Here is a 17,366-nt window from a genome sequence, read left to right as displayed (position 1 = left end):
TAAGTCTGGTGTCTAGAACCCAGGGGCGTGGGAGCGATTCGAACCACTCACAAACAGTCAGGGGCATAACTGATTGGGCGCACACACCAACCCACACACCACCCCCTACAAGCTGGGAAGTGGGATTAGGCTGGATAGCTCTTTGTTGGCCGGCGCGGACACGATGGGCTGAAATGGCCTCCCTCCGTGCTGCAACTTTCTATGATTCTATGATTCTAGCTCTACATTCTCCCACAAGAGGAAACATCCTCTCCACTTTCACCCTGTCAAGACCCCTCAGGATCTTATATGTTTCAATGAAATCACCTCTTACTCTTCTAAACTCCAGTGGATACAAGCCTAGCCTGTCCAACCTTTCCTCATAAGTCAACCCACCCATTGCAGGTCTAGTAAACCTTCTCTGAACTGCTTCCAATGCATTTACATCCTTCCTTAAATAAGGAGACCAATACTGTACACAGTACTCCAGATGTGGTCTCACCAATGCCCTGTATAACTGAAGCATAACCTCCCTACTTTTGTATTCAATTCCCCTCGCAATAAACGATAACATTTATGGGATGTGATGAACAATGGAAATGTCTATACTCGGCTGTTCAACAGAAAACTTCAAATAAATATATTTCAGGAACTTTCATAAGAATTTGGAGGAGGAACTCTACTTAAAATGATCCTGACTGAAATTCTCCATCATAGCGGATGAATGCCCTTTACTGTCACTCAACCTATCAATGACACACAAAAAACGTTAGCTGCCAGATTTACCTTACATTGTCAGAAGGAAGCCCACGGGTGAATTATAATATAAAGTAAAGCCTTGGACATGTGAACATAACTCAAAAATCACACTGTTCTGATGGTTTTATTTAACTCAGGGGTAAGCTCTTAAGTACTTTCCTGTTATATGCTCCTTACAGGAAGAAACTCAAAAGTAATGAAAGTGAGGTGATGTAATAGTGCCAGTTTGTAAATGAGGGGAATGGTAGGATCCCCACCTCTGCTTAGCTCAAATCGTGACCATAATTATATTATATAGTATGTAAAACAACAAACATGCCGATTTTAAGTTCAGTGAAATTAGAATTTAAAAAGATTACATCGAATTACATAGAATTTGCAGCACAGAAACAGGCCATTTGGCCCGACTGGTCTATGCCGGTGTTTATGCTCCACACCAGCCTCCACTCACCCTACCTCATCTAACCCTATCAGCTTATCCTTCTATTCCTTTCTCCCTCATGTAATTTAAAGCTTTTAAATTGTGAAATAATGGGTTGTGTTACTCTATTTTGTGCATATGAGGATATGTGTGTGTGTGTGCGTGTGTTTGGTAAGCATCGGGTCGTTACACAAATGGAGCAAAAGTGAAATTTTTGCGCATGATTACAGACAAATGCTTCAGTGAGTAAGATTACTTGCTTGACATTTCCTCTCTTTCTGCCTTCAAGTGAAACGTCTACAGATGTTCTGTAAATTTTATTATATACAATACATATTTGATGGTAAGTTCTTCAGTAATTAAAACATTGATAGTACCAAAGATCCTGAATCATTACGCTAACACACCATGACATTCAACATCATCTGGCTGCTTAGTAACAGTATACCTCCCCTTCCATAATCCTTCAACAGTGACAGAGAAACACATACACTGGAAAGGAAATGATATATAGTTTACAAGGCAATTTTACTGCAATCTACACGTTACATATATTATACTTCTGGACTCAACAAATTATGAGAAAATTAATCTAATTTCATAGGTTCACACATGAATAACTAAGTTTTACTCTTGTAGTTTAAGCCATTAATCTGAATGCCAGAACTGGATTACGGCCTCATATTTCATTGAAAGATATAAATATTACGATTTAGATTTCTCCAGATACTTTTTCCTCATATCCTCCACAAAAGCCAGCTCCCAAAGGCAAGCCTGTGCTTCCTATAAAGTTGAGCAAGACCTTATGTGCAAGGTAATTTTAGATCGTGCGTTCTAGGTGAACAATGGACCTATTTATTGTCTCTCGAAATACAAGTAGGATTTCTCCGACTCACCCACTCCAGAAAATAATTGCTGTCAGTCCCACAAAATACTCTCGCAGCAGACCAATAGGCTTATTTGCAGAAGGAGCCATTTACAAAAGCAAGCAGGGAGCGAGTTGTTGAACTTGGTCCAAATAAGATAAAATTTTGACCTAACCCACCAGGCATGAAACTGATGGGTACGGGTCAGCCACTCATTTTACACACCACCTATAATGTGGATAAATGCGAGGTTATCCACTTTGGTGGCAAAAACAGGAAGGCAGATTATTATTTGAATGGCAATAGATTGGGAGAAGGGGAAGTGCAACGAGACCTGGGTGTTCTTGTGCACCAGTCGCTGAAGGTAAGCATGCAGGTGCAGCAGGCGGTTAAGAAGGCAAATGGTATGTTGGCCTTCGTAGCAAGAGGGTTCGAGTACAGGAACAAGGATGTCTTGCTACAGTTGTACAGGGCCTTGGTGAGACCGCACCTTGAGTATTGTGTGCAGTTTTGGTCACCTTATCTGAGGAAGGATGTTCTTGCCATGGAGGGAGTGCAGCGAAGATTCACCAGGCTGATACCTGGGATGGCAGGAATGACGTATGAGGAGAGATTGTGTCGATTGGGCTTATACTCACTGGAGTTTAGAAGATTGAGAGGGGATCTCATCGAAACCTATAAAATTCTGTCAGGCCTGGACAGACTAGATGCAGGAAGGATGTTTCTGATGGCCGGGGAGTCCAGAACCAGGGGTCACAGTCTAAAGATAAGGGGTAAGCCATTTAGGACTGAAATGAGGAGGAATCTCTTCACCCAGAGAGTGGTGAACCTGTGGAATTCTCTGCCACAGAGGGCGGTGGAGGCCAGTTCATTAAATATATTCAAAAAAGAGTTGGATATATTTCTTAAGGCTAAAGAGATCAAGGGATATGGGGAGAAGGCAGGGACAGGGTACTGAATTTGCATGATCAGCCACGATCTCATTGAATGGCGGAGCAGGCTCGAAGGGCCGAATGGCCTACTCCTACTCCTATCTTCTATGTTTCTATGTTTCTATGTTTCTATGATTTTACTTGCCGTTGAAATCAATGGACGGCCAAGCCAATCTTTTCAGTTTCCCGTTGGGCGAGTAAAATGAACCCCAGTGGCTTTGAACCAGATTACAAAACTATACTTAAAACTTAAAATCTCTGTTCCAAAAACAATAACTCATCATGAAGTTTTCATAGACCATGGAGGCTACAGTCTTAATTTGGACCGGCATCTGTGATATAGGGGGTGATTTTGCCAATGGGGACGTGATGGATGCGGGACTGCTGCTTGTCGGGTTTTAGTCCCACCTCCATCGACGTACGGCCAACCCACGCTATTTTCCCTTGATTGACCTTGTTAAGCCCGCCCAGAGGGTTTAACAGGTCAATTAAGGGAAAGCCAGTTGCTGGTGATGTCAGCGAGTGACGTTTCATCTGTCAAGAGCTTTTGACAGGTGAATTGTCATCGTTTGACAGCTCTGTGAAGCTGTCAAACACTGACAATCTGTCCTCTAAGTTGAGACCTGGGACACAGGATTACTTAGAGATCTGTCCTGAGCAGAAAGCAGAAGGCTGATGCATTTGAGAATGCAGCGGCCATTATGCTTTCTCTGCCGGTGAGATGAGGGACTCCTGAGACCTGAAGGGTTGAAGCCTGGAGGAAGATGCTAAGGTAAGTAAAGCTTTTAAAACACTTAAGACTCACCTCACACACTTGCCTCTGCACACATGCACCCATCACTCACCTGCACACCGGACATCTCGGCTCCTCTGACCCCCGCAGACCCACGGCTCGCCTCGCTGACCCTGGTGAGGTTCTGAGCCATCGGGAAGCCTGCAATTTAGGGCTCAAAATAGGGATTATCCAAAAAACTGCCTGTTAACCACCTGTTAACAGGCAGTTAATTGGCACTAAGCCCCTTCCCGCTCAAGGAGGCAGCTCCCAGCATGGGTCGGGTACCCGCCTCCTGGGAAGATGGCACAGAGGCGGGATGGGTACCCGCCCCCAGATTCTGCCATTTTCCTGGCAGTCCCGCCTCCATACCCACCTCCCCAGGGCTGGGAAAGTTGCCCCCATGAACTCTATATGCAAAATCGGGCATATTTCATGGAGTGTTCTACTGGCATCAGCTCATCAATGGCCTGATGGAGCAGAAATAGCTTCACTAAAAAAAAAATTCTGTTCGAAAAGATATGTGATCCTTAAGGATGAAACAGAGGATAAACAGTTAAAATACCCAATGACTATTTCCTTGAAGTGTTTTCACTGCTGAAAATTCATTAGATTTATACATAGCATCTGGTTTAAAATTCAAACTGAGATAAAGGAATATCAAAAGGTATCTTTCACAAATAAATATGTTGTTGCAGACACAGGAGCTGCCTGGTATAATATTTACATCTGTGAAACAAAGCAATTCTGATGCAAATGATAATTGTCTTTCCTCGGGGTGGCCTGTTAATGACACTCATCTATGGTTCTTGTTAAACAATCCAGCTCGCCAGAGGTGATGGGCAGGATTTTCATTGGGCCATGGAGGCAGGATTGGAGGCATGTGGGGGGTCAATATCCCAAAATCGTGGGGCACGAACCCATCCCGCCCCCATCCCGCCCCCAACCCGCCTCCATGTCAGTTTAAAAGGAGGCGAGTACCCGGCCCGCACTGGGACCTGCCTCCACGAGGCGGGAAGGAGATTAGTGCCAATTAACTGCCTGTTAACAGGTAGTTAACAGGCAGTTTTTAGCCTAATCCCTATTTTCCTTCTTGAAGTGTGGGATTCCCAACAGCTCCATACCACCCCAAGTTAGCGAGGCGGGCCGTCGGGCTGAAGGGCTTGGAGGGTTCGAGATGTCCGGTGTTCAGGTGAGTGATGGGTGCATGAGTGCAGAGGTAAGTGCGTTTGGTGTGTGTAAAGTGTTTAAAGAAGCTTTACTTACATTTACTTACCTTTACAGCCTTCCTTCCTTCAGGTCTCAGGAATCCCTCATCTCACCGGCACAGAAAGCAGAATGGCCGCGATCTGTCAAAAGTTGCAGCATTCAGCTTTCTGTTCCGGGGAGATCTCTAAGTCATCCTGAGAGGAAGGAATTAACCTGGAGTACAGATTGTCAGTGTTTGACAGCTTCAAACAGCTGTCAAACACTGATATTTCATCTGTCAAAAGGTCTTGACAGATGAAATGTCAATCTGTGATGTCACCTGTTGCCGGGTGGCCCTTAATTGGCCTGCTGAGCCTGCCCAGCGGGCTCAACAAGGTCAATCAAGTCAAAATCACGTGGGTTGGCTACAACTCAATGGAGGCGGGACTACAACCCCGAAAGTTGTAGTCCCACCTCCTACCCGCCTCCTCAATGAAAATCCAGCCCGATGTGTCCCACCTTAAGTGGTATCTGTACAAAAGCCAGGGAATATGTATTTCATCTGATAGAGAAACAGACAGACCTTTCAGAGACAAGAATAGACATTTTAAACTTGTCACAGTTCTGCCAAGCTATAAATTCTCATAACAAGATGTTAGATTATTTTGTGAGTTGAAACAAGACAGATCATCACAATGAGTACAGTTACAGATCCTAAATACATCCGAAAGTTCTTCCAGCATCATAATTATCATTGGGCTGTTAGGAAAGAAGTGGGAAGGATGGTAGTTAGGGATGAAACTGAGGATGAACTGAGAATAGTTAAAATACCCAATGACTATTTCCTTGAAGTGTTGAAGATTATAGTACAACACCTGGACGAATGGAGGGAATTGAAGTGGTGGTAGTTCTTTGTATTTAAAGATGGCTGACCTTGTTAGAAAGTTAGTCTTGGTGACTGTGCTGATGCCTTTTGAGGCTAGTACAAGAGAAATGAGCTTTACTGCACGTTTCCCAGATGCAACCAGCCCCCTGGGTTTGACAGGCTGCTGCTGTTGCTTTTTAAGGATGGTGACATGCTGGTTCATGTGCCAACTGACACCATCATGCATTGCTACTCCCAGATGTCTAATAATTATCACATAGCTTGAGCTTGTACTTAAGCGTGTTGTAATATCTCTTTCACTGCTCACTCTGCTTCCGTTAAATATGCACCAGATTCTTTTTGACATTCTGGAGTCTTCCAAATGGATGATGAGTCCTGCCTGACTAGCGCAGCTCTACTCATACAAGCAGGGCCTCAACGCCAGTGATCTTGGCACAGGTGAGGATCTTGCAGTTGTTAACTTTGTTTTCCTACTTGATGTGCATGATGGGTCTCAGGTGATGGAGCTGAATCTTCTCAAGCTGCCAAACGCAAACTGTCCAGGAGTCACATTCATCACATAAACAAAAATGGGAATGACAATAGCCCTGCACACTCTTCGCTTTGTTATGAGCTTGATCCCATGCTGGTTTAACATACTCTTGTTTGATCTTCTGCATGCAGAGCAATTTACTATCTATTGGTGGATCATTTTGAATATATTTTTTCCTTTTATACCACAGTCCGCTCTCTGGGTGGACACATGACGAGCTCTCAGTCTCCTCCACTGCCACCAGAGGAGGGGGTGCAGTGAGAGAACAAGTAAGGGGTTGACCTCATTCCAATTTTGTCACTTTCACGAGTAGCCACCAACAGACAGTTTCCCTTTGAAAACTAGTCCGCATGTCAGTTTGAAAGGGTTTTTTTTTTAACTGACCAAGGACAGCATTACTCTAAATTGCTGACAACGATGTTCTTTTGTGCTGCCATTGCTATCAGCCTCGGAGCAGTGTCCAGCAAAACTGCTCCATCTAACTGGGTTTTTATCTCTGCAATGTAACCCAGGGCTGACGTATGAATACTGAAGCCAGTCTTCCTTGCTTTAAAATCTCCTTATTGTTTTGACATTTTGAACCATCTTTTTAAAAATCAGTTCACGTAATATTCATTACTGCATCATATTCAGAAAGAATTGTTAAATCAATGTAAGCAATATTGAAAAAAATAAATTCGTTTGGTTTTGGATCAATTGAAGTCACAAGCATTTCTGCTTGCCGTCGTTAACATGGAATGTAAAATCTATCTCCTTAATTATCTTATATTTCATACTGTTTCAATTTAACACGAATGCCTGTCAGGCAGGCACAGACTAATGGAATAGATTTAGAAAGAGGTTTCTGTAAAATCTGGAAGCTGGATTTGGAAACAAATCTAAATTATGGATATATAATAATTTTAAGACAAAATCCGCATGCATGAGAGTAACTCAGATAAATTACCCTCTACAAAAATGAATATAGTGGGTCTCTCAGAAGATCAATTAAAAAAATGTACTTCAGCAAGATTGGCATTCAAGAGAATAAAGTTCATGTGGTACTAATTTGCTGCCACTAGATATGATGGGTAGACTCACAAATAATTGTGGAGTATGCACAATACACGGCAAATGCACTTGATAGTAAAGTAAAGATATTTCATCAGTGCTGTCTCGACTCACTTAGACTGTAGGTAGTTGTGGTGGAGGACAGAAATTCAGTTTAATTGAACTTGGACATCCACATTTTTTTTAGATTAATTTCATTTTATCTCAGCTGGTTTTATGCGAATCTTATTAAGCTGCCAGAGTCAGGTAAATGGGCCCTGAACTTCAACCACTCTCCTGCTGTAACTCTGGCGGGAGGAATCCTTAGGGAAACCGTGCAAACAACTGAAAACTTCCATTGTTTCCTTTGTGGTTCCACTGGTCTTCAGCCGGAGGTATGACAAATTGGTAAAAAAAAACACAGAATTTCAGGGCCATAGCATTTGTAACATAATAACGGGAATGATCTTATAAATTGTGAGACCAAAGCAGGAGCAGTTTTACCCCATTATCCCAACACCCGAGTGTGTGCTGTAACCTCAAACACTGTGACAGGCCCAGAGATCCAAACTTGTTTCAGATCATAAAAATCTAATTACACATTTTTGTTATAGGAATCAGTAACTTTCCAGTGTTGAAGCAACTTAAAAATTGCTTTTGAAACTCCATTCTGGGAGATATTGTCTGCTCTCTTCGTTTCTCTGTATTGAGGAAGGGAGAGAAACCCATTGGCTTGTATATAAATTGCTTTTAGACAGTCTCCTGTCAGGACAGGTGGTTTGACTGTTCCCTCAGACTACTATATAGGTTTGTGTACTACGAGAAAGAGTTTGAGCCATCATCTGGGATGTCTGTCTCAACAGGATCTTGTTCTTCAGACACGCAGATGGAAAGCTGTGAATCTGATATCGAAGAGGCTGTCCCTTAACTCATACAAACCTGACTTGATTGAGAGATCCTTCACTGCGTGAAGTGCTTCCCAGTGAGTTGGCCTTGATTAATTGTGAATGATATCGCTTTTACTTCCTTGCATGAGCTGGATCAAAGGGAAGAGAGAGATATAACTGGGACCAGAGTTCCTAAAAGCTTCTGACTGATTGCAATACAATTGGAACCAATGCAATGTGCAGCTGAAAACATTTGCAGGGAGTACGGCGTGTTTAACCTTTTTTAATGTTAACAGATGGCTGGCTGTCCTGTCAGCTCTCTCCTAACATTGCACTTTAACTGACATTCCGATGCTGGTGAGTGGCGTTCACTAGTATTCAGATGTCTGCTTACCCTGACGAGAGAGCCAGGGGGAGAAGATAATGCAATTCAGGTTTACTGGTTCTGCTCTCAGTGTCAAACCAGTATCTGTGGCATAACAGCAATCCAGATGAAGAGATCCAAACCATTATCTTACATTTCAAAAGCTCGAATCCTACTCCATCCTACAGTGTATTCTGGAATGGAATTCATCACCATGGACCCATTATAACTGTTGCATTCTTTCAATTCAACTTAGAAACATAGAACATAGAACCATAGAAAAACAGGAGCAGGAGTCGGCCATTCGGCTCTTCGAGCCTGCTCCACCATTCAATATGATCATGGCTGATCCTCTATCTAAATACCATATTCCCGCTCTCTCCCCATACCCCTTGATGTCTTTTGTGTCTAGAAATCTATCTATCTCCTTCTCAAATATATTCAGTGACTTGGCCTCCACAGCCTCTCGAGGCAGTTCAGAGAAGGTTCACTCGGTTGATTCCGGAGATGAGGGGGTTGACTTATGAGGAAAGGTTGAGTAGGTTGGGCCTCTACTCATTGGAATTCAGAAGAATGAGAGGCGATCTTATCGAAACATATAAGATTGTGAGGGGGCTTGATCGGGTGGATGCGGTGAGGATGTTTCCACTGATGGGTGAGACTAGAACTAGGGGGCATAATCTTAGAATAAGGGGTTGCCGTTTCAAAACTGAGATGAGGAGAAACTTCTTCACTACCTCAGAGAGCTGTGGAAGCTGCGACATTAAATAAATTTAAAACGGAGATAGACAGTTTCCTAGCTGATAGGGGAATTAGGGGTTACGGGGAGCGGGCAGGGAAGTGGATGTGAGTTTAGGTTCGGATCAGCCATGATCCTATTGAATGGCGGAGCAGGCCCGAGGGGCCGTATGGCCTACTCCTGCTCCTACTTCTTATGTTCTTATGTTCGTATGTAGAGAATTCCACAGGTTCACCACTCTCTGAGTGAAGAAATTTCTCCTCAACTCAGTCCTAAATGTCCTACCCCATATCCTGAGACTATGACTGCTCGTTCTAGACCCCCCAGCCAGGGGAAACATCTTCCCTGCGTCCAGTCTGTCTAGCCCTGTCAGAATTTATCACAATTTTTACCACATATAACGTATTCTTTGGAAACAAATCAAACTATGTAAGGGTAATTAACAAGTAAACACTGATTGACCAAACAATAAAGAACTTTAGAGGTTAACGATGGTGATGTGATAAAATGTGAAAAACAAGTCAAAACCTAATTATATACGTGCAGAAGAATAGTCACCAAGCAAATGATTAAATGGAAGTTTCACAAGGGAACTAAGGAGTGCAACTCATGGATAGAGACCCCTAACATGGGCAATGTGAAAGCATTAACAAAAAGTGTGACTAGTGATGTAATAAAACTCACTACACACTTGGTTTGAGCATTAAGCAAGGCTTTAATTCAGTTGTTTCAGAACGTGGAGGTCTAGCTGTGCTTCACTAGTTCCTTGTCTTACAAAATGTCCCTGTCAAGCTGGGGCCGACGCCCGAGTATTTATACTCCTTGGACGGCGCCACCAGCTGGCCGTCCAGCGTTATTTCACGAGTAGTTTCTTGATGAATGATGAGATTTATAACAACTAGCACATGATATTTTGTAATAGCTTGCATAAGCAATAACAAATGTATATAAGTAAATGAAATGTGAGAGATCGTCAGAGTCCCACTTGAAGCTGTCAAGTGATAGTCTCCCCCTGCATATGCTTGAATAAAGATCGTTGTGAACCTATCTACCATCGTCTGTCTTGACTGAGAGGAAGGAGACCGGAGTCCCCTCTAACAAATTGGCGTAGTCGGCAGGATACCCGAAGCACCCAGAGTGGCAACAATGAAGGGCAATCAAGGGTGAGTACATTTATATTACCACCTATAGTTAGTGTCCATACTCATTGTTGATATTTTTCTCTTGTAAGACTTGGTATCTGAACAAAACAAATAGACAGACTTGGCAGAGGGTGCAATTGAGTGTGTCGTACGTCGTGTAGAGCTGTATAACTGTAACCCGAACCGCGGATAGGATCTGAGTGAGTCAGAGTTACTAACCAACAGCCAAAATAGAGTAGGCAACTTACTAGATGGAGACTGGAAAGTTCCTGCTAGCGATCTTTATAATGGCCAAAATGGATTGGGGCTCGAAAGAGTCCATAACTCGCTATTCAGCAGAAAAGAAAGATAAAATGATTAATAAAATGGAGAAAAAGGGGTGGGATCCGAGAGATGACCCAGACAGAGCTCCCCCTCCCAACAACAAATAGTTGTATTAAAATCCAAGGAGTAGGAGGGAAAGCCCTTAAAGCATATAAAAGTGAAACAGTATTATTGGAAACAAAAGATGTAATGGTCCCTGTATGTATATGTGTAGGTAAAAATCCTGAGGGAACCATTTTGGGCATAGATATCCTCAGAGAATTAGGAGGAATAATCATCCCTAAAGAGAATACTATAATCTGGCCAGACAAACATGAAACACGCTGAAAATATGGTGAGCCAGGGGACAGTGTGATACAGATAGGATCTTTAAAGTTAATAGATCCCGATTGGAAAGGTAAGGGAGCCTGGGGAGTACTATGTCAACAGTACCCTAAATTATGGGCAACCCATAAAATGATTGCGGCTTAGTAAAAATGGAACCATTGAATATACCGGGACCTGAACACAAACCCCATAAACAGTATCCGATTAAGGTAGAGGCTCAAAGGGCTGTGAAACAAATTGTGAAAGAATTAGAAGTACAAGGTGTGGTGCGACAATCTAGCACCACAACCAACTCGTCAGCGTGGCCAGTCAAAAAGCCAGGTGGGACACATCGGCTAACGATTGATTATACAGCCCTAAATAATGTGGCAAAACGGGAGCTGCCGATAGTGGCGGGTCTGGCAACTATCTTTAACGATTTTGGACCGAAACATAAGGGGGGAGAAATTCAGTATAGCCCCGTTTGGGGCGCTAACTTCGCCAGGGCGCTAAAAGTAGCGCCCCGGAAAAATTAGCGCCCCCGCGCTGGAAATTGGTCGGTTGCACCCCAAAGTGAAGCGGGGCGCTACTGGAGGCACCCTGCCTCCCTCTTGGGGTGCTGCGAGTGAATATCGTGGAGCTACGTGCCGCAGCGCCACATGCTGCGGCACATTGCGCTGCGGTATTGCAGGCCTTCCTCCCCTTCTTAAAGGGGAGGGGCCTTGTGCAGCGCGATCTGGGGCGCATCTGGGCCCCGGGGATCGGGAGTGCAGGCAAAAGAGCCCGGCACCCAAGAGAAGTGCCGGGCTCTTGGAGCACAGCTGGCACTCCGCACGCGGTTGTGGGGGGGGGGTTCCGGAGGCTGGGGACGGGAGCGCAGGCAGGTGCTGGCAGGCAGCCAACAACAAAAATGGCCGCCCCGCACCTCGCCTTTAATTTGTGCCTCCCCGGCCGCAGGTACGCCACCCTGACCCTGTCGGACTTAGCGTCTGGCGGTAAATCAAGGGGCGCTGCCGAAGATCGTGGCCGGGGCGTGAGTGAGGCGCTGCGCACACCCATGACATCATCAGCAGCGGCGCAGCGCTAACGGTTAGCGCCACCACTAACCTCCTGCTGAATTTGGCGGGAGGCATGGGCATCAGATGAACCTGTTAACCGGGCGCTAGTTGGTTTGCACCCCACTTAGCGCCCTCTTAAGGCGCTAACGGGTGGCGCAACCAACTGAATTTTTCCCCCAAGATATTTACAGTATTGGAAATAGCAAACAGATTTTGGTTGTTAGCATTGCAACAAGAATCACAGGACAAATTTGCCTTTACAGTGGGGAGTCAGCAGTGTACCTGGACACGATTGCCTCAGGGTTTTCATAATAGTCCAGCAATATTTCACAAGGCAATGGCAGAGGCCTTGGAGGAAGTAGATTTAACCAAAAATAAGAGTACCCTCCTGCAGTATGTAGATGACATACTAATAGCCTCAGAAATACCAGGAGGACATGTGCAGGCACTGATAAGGGCATTTGAGGCGCTGCAAGATGCAGGACTGAAAGTAAACCCCAAGAAGGCACAAATAGGGAAGAAAGAGGTAGCCTATTTGGGGCATACAATCACAGAAGGAAAGAGAGAAATGCCAGTAGACAGGAAAAAGGCCATTATGGAAGTGTGCCGACCCACATAAGAACATAAGAACATAAGAAATAGGAGCAGGAGTAGGCCAATCGGCCCCTCGAGCCTGCTCCGCCATTCAATAAGATCATGGCTGATCTGATCCTAACCGCCAATCCACTATCACAGAACCATCTCCTGAATCTAACAGAATTAGACACACGAAATAGGAGCAGGATCAGGCTACACGGCCCCTGGGCCCGCTCCGCTACCCACAGGGCCATGACCGATCCGAACCTAGACTCATGTCCAAATTCCTGCCCGCTCCCCGTAACCCTTAATTCCCTTTACTTCTAGGAAACTGTCTATTTCTGTTTTAAATTTATGTAATGATGTAGCTTCTACAGCTTTTTGGGGCAGCATATTCCATGGACCTACCACCCTCTGAGTGAAGTAGTTCCTCCTCATCTCAGTTTTGAAGGAGCAGCCCCTTATTCTAAGACTATGCCCCCTAGTTCTAGTTAGAGGGGTCAGAAAGGTGATGGGATTGTTTAATTACTGTAGGAATTTTATTGATAACTTCTCCCAGAAGGCGGAGCCTTTATATGAGTTGATCAAAGGGGGGAGGGCATCAGATGAACCTGTTAATTGGGAAAGTAAACACGAACAAGCATTTAGGAAATTAAAATGAGCATTAATCTCTGCCCCAGGACTGGGTCTGCCAGACCACAGTCAACCATTTCACCTCCACTGTCATAATGAAGGGGGACATTATACAGCTGTAGTGACCCAAGAACATGGTGACCGCATGAGACCGATAGCCTATTATTCAACCAAGAGGGATCCTGTAGCAGCAGGAATGGCAAACTGTGTAGCTGCAATAGATTGTGCAACATGGGCAGTCAGGGTTTGTGAACCATTGACACTGATGGGTGTGATAATTTTACACCCCCCCCCACACTTTAGTAGAGCTACTAAATACAGGAAAGCTGAGAGCCGTATCAGATAGCCGAAGGGCAACATGGGAAGCAATTTTAATCCCAAAAGATAAGTCAGTACAAATTATACGAGACATAGGAAGGAACCCTGCAGCAATGATGATGCATGAAGGGGAGGAACATATCTGTGCAACAGAAGAGGGAGAAGAGGCAAGTAGTTTGATTAAAGAACAACCTCTGCCGGAAGTAGATATGACTCTTTATGTGGATGGATCCCGTAAATATATTGATGGGAGACCAAGGACTGGATGGGCAGTAGTAGATGAACTGGGACAAATAAGAGACCATGGAAAGTTAGATGGAGGACACTCAGCTCAAGTAGCGGAATTAGTAGCATTAACTAGAGCTTTAGAAATAGCAGCTAACCAGAGGGTAAATATATACAGACAGTCGTTATGCTTTTGGTGTAGTGCATGACTATATGACAGTGTGGAGTAGAAGAGGATATGTAACTTCAGGCTGAACACCCATACAGCATGAAAATAGGATTAGGGACTTGGTAGAAGCAGCCAAGAAACCAAGCCAAGCTGCAGTAATCAAAATATAAGCTCACCGAAAAGCAGACAACCCAGAACAGCTAGGGAACCAGCAAACCAGGTAGTGGAGCAAGACTTAAAGCCAGAAGAGGTAAACCAAGTAGATGTAGCTATAAGTGCCATAGGACCTGAGGAAGTGAATGTGCATAACTTACATCAAGAGGCCACAAAGGAAGAAAAGGCCTTGTGGTATAAATCAGGGGCGAAAGAGGGAGATGACCGAATCTGGAGAAATCCGGAAGGTAGGGTAGCTGCTCCCGAATGCATACAACAGCAGCTGTTAGAACTATACCACGGCCGCCAACACCAAGGGAGAGACAACATGTTATGCAACATGAGGAGATGTTGGTGGTGGCGGGGTATGGGAAAGGATGTGGCAAAATATTGCCATAGATGTATTATTTGTGCACAACACGACCCAGGAAGACATGTAAAAATCATAATGAGTCATCAACCCAGGCCCAAAAGACCACGGGAGAATTTACAGATTGATTTTACTGGCCCACGACCAAACAGTAGTGGGAAAAGCTATTGCCGGGTAGTAATTGATCAATTTACTCGTTGGGTAGAGGCATTTGCAACACTAGATTGCTCAGCCACTACAGTAGCCAAAATGATGGCAGAGGAAACCGTGCCAAGATGGGGTGTAACCTACAAGTTGACTCAGACCAAGGCACGCACTTCACAGGAAAGGTGTGTAGGATTCGCAAAATTGAACCTTATATTAAAAAAGGGTCGAATGGCAGAAGAGGCCATGATTTTAAAGACTGTTTTAAAAGAACCCTAGGAAAAAGAGGCATTGAAATGGTCGCCAGACCCCGTGACCAACTTATTGGGACACTTTAAAATGGTTCCTGCAGTTCTCAGACAGCTTTGTGGATTCAGCCCACAGTAAGTTCTGGAAGCCGTTTCTGAGAGAACGAAATCAGACACCCACATATACATATAGATTGGATGCAGATCCAGTCAAGATCGGCCTGTAGATAAAGGCCAACTAAATGTTTACCCAGACAAAAGGGAACAGTTTCATATTCATGAGAAGAGCATCAAGGACCTGTTAAGGACATCACCAGGACATTAAAAACAATGAAGGTCATTCCAGACCAGAGATGGCCCGTTACCGGCCATCCAAGAACAGTTTAAAATATAATAACTACCCCGTTGTGCTCCCAGCCCGCCAAAATTAAAACAAAAGACTAACCTGATTTGGCGCAAGATAAGGGCTTCTGATGAGAAATATATCTGGGAACCCAGGGGTAGAAAGAAAAGCAGTCATCGTGGTGCTACCATCGTATCGGTGGCGTCATCACTAGAAGAAGGAGAAGAAGACGGTTCGAGCCAGCGTCACACCCCGGGGTAAAACATCGGGAGATCATCGACCAACCCCGGGCCGTTGACGAAATGGGAGGCCATCGACCCACTCCGGCTTGGGAGAAGAGACAATAAAAAACTACAGAAGAAACGATGGGGGCCAGCCCGAGGCTCCTCTGACCAGGGTCGAGCAGACGATCCCCGACCCCGCCGACATCCAGACCAGCCGGTGTCCAGCCATCCCCGACCCCCACCTCAGGAGAGAGGTGTGGCGCAGCTCACTGGGGCTCCACTAACCACGTGGAGACAGGACGCCTGAAAGGATCAAATGCAGACCTGTTTCAAAACCTTATACTTCCTAGTTGGATTGGTGAGCATGTTTCTGGCCCTTCATAATCAGATCTAGATAGGTTTAAGGGGTTGGACATTTAAGGGTATAATTAACATCAGTTGTTGTCCCTCGATGTTCCGTGTATTTTCCCCATTTCATGATGATCTTTGTAGAGTATAATATGCTTGTATTTGCCTTAGTTAGTATTGTGTCGTTATGATTTGTTTGTGTTTTTCCCTCCCATGTACCCTCTTATTTGCTTGCATTTGATTTGTTTTACATTATGCAATAAAATTCCATTTCATTTCATCAAACTTGGTCTATAACAGTTTTCTCTACATTGTAGTTCCTGCCCCAAAGTCCAGAGTACAGAATCTAAGGGGTGAGTGGGTCGAACCACTCACGGTTTTACTGTGCAAGAGAGAGAAGCCTCTAGAGAGAGAAACCTCTGCTATCTAAAACCCCTTGCAGAAAATGGCGACCACGGCAGGACTCTGGCAGCAGGATTGCAATGTATTAGATCCAAGTTTGAATGGACGAAATGCAATGGATGAGAGGATAGCGGATTATGTCTTTGGCAAGGTAAATCTCACTAAGCAGTGGATTTCCGATCTCTTACTGGATGGGCGTCCGGTGGACGCAGCCATCAGGTGGACAGAGAGCAAAGAGCATAAGAAGTCAGTGGAGAAGGCAGTGTGGCTGATGTGTTACAAGAAGCAAGTCCAGATCTTGGACCGAGTCGTTGCAGCACAGGCAGCCAGGATCACTGCACAGTCGGCAGAGATAGAGGAAAAGGCCATGGGTGGGGAAAAACTCATCACAGCGCTTCACGTGCTGAATCAGGAATGCCAAGTAGGAGCTAGTCAACATCAGGCTAGGATAGAGTACCTGGAGTGCCAGGTTACTGAGGCAAAGATCAATGAAACGAGGATACGGGAGAAAAACGCCCACCTCGCACAACAGCTAAGAGCGCAGGAGGAGAGAGTAGTGGAGGTTAAGGCAGCTTACAAGCTAGCCCTCGAGCACAGGTTCGAGAGCACAGACCATGGCCCCTGCCAAAAGACCATAGAGGACCTGAGAATGGCCCTGGTTAAGGCAAAAGGCATGGTGTGTCTCGTCAGTCCGAAGGCCAGTCACATGGACTTTTTAAAGGAATCGAAACAGCCGATTCCAGCCGAAGTAGTTGTGGCACCAGCCGCCGAGCCCTCAGCACCGCCGAGCTATAGTGAGGCTTGGCCGGAAAAACAGGGGGTGGTAAAAGAGGAAGTAGCCGAGGTGGAATGTGAGGAAGAACAGCCACTGGTAGCAAAGCCGGGACCGGCACCGATATGTCCTGCTCGGCACCAGAGGTTCAGTCCCAACGCCGCAAATGGCAATGCCGGACCCCACCAGAACCAGCTCGTGGTGCCCTACGCTGCCCACCAATTAAGGTCCATGGTGAGCCACCTCGCAAGACTCAC

This window comes from Somniosus microcephalus, chromosome 20, assembly GCF_052327205.1.
Source record: "Somniosus microcephalus isolate GS21.2 chromosome 20, FLI_Smic_1.0, whole genome shotgun sequence".
NCBI lineage: Eukaryota > Metazoa > Chordata > Chondrichthyes > Squaliformes > Somniosidae > Somniosus > Somniosus microcephalus.
Note: the sequence above shows the minus strand (reverse complement) of the source record.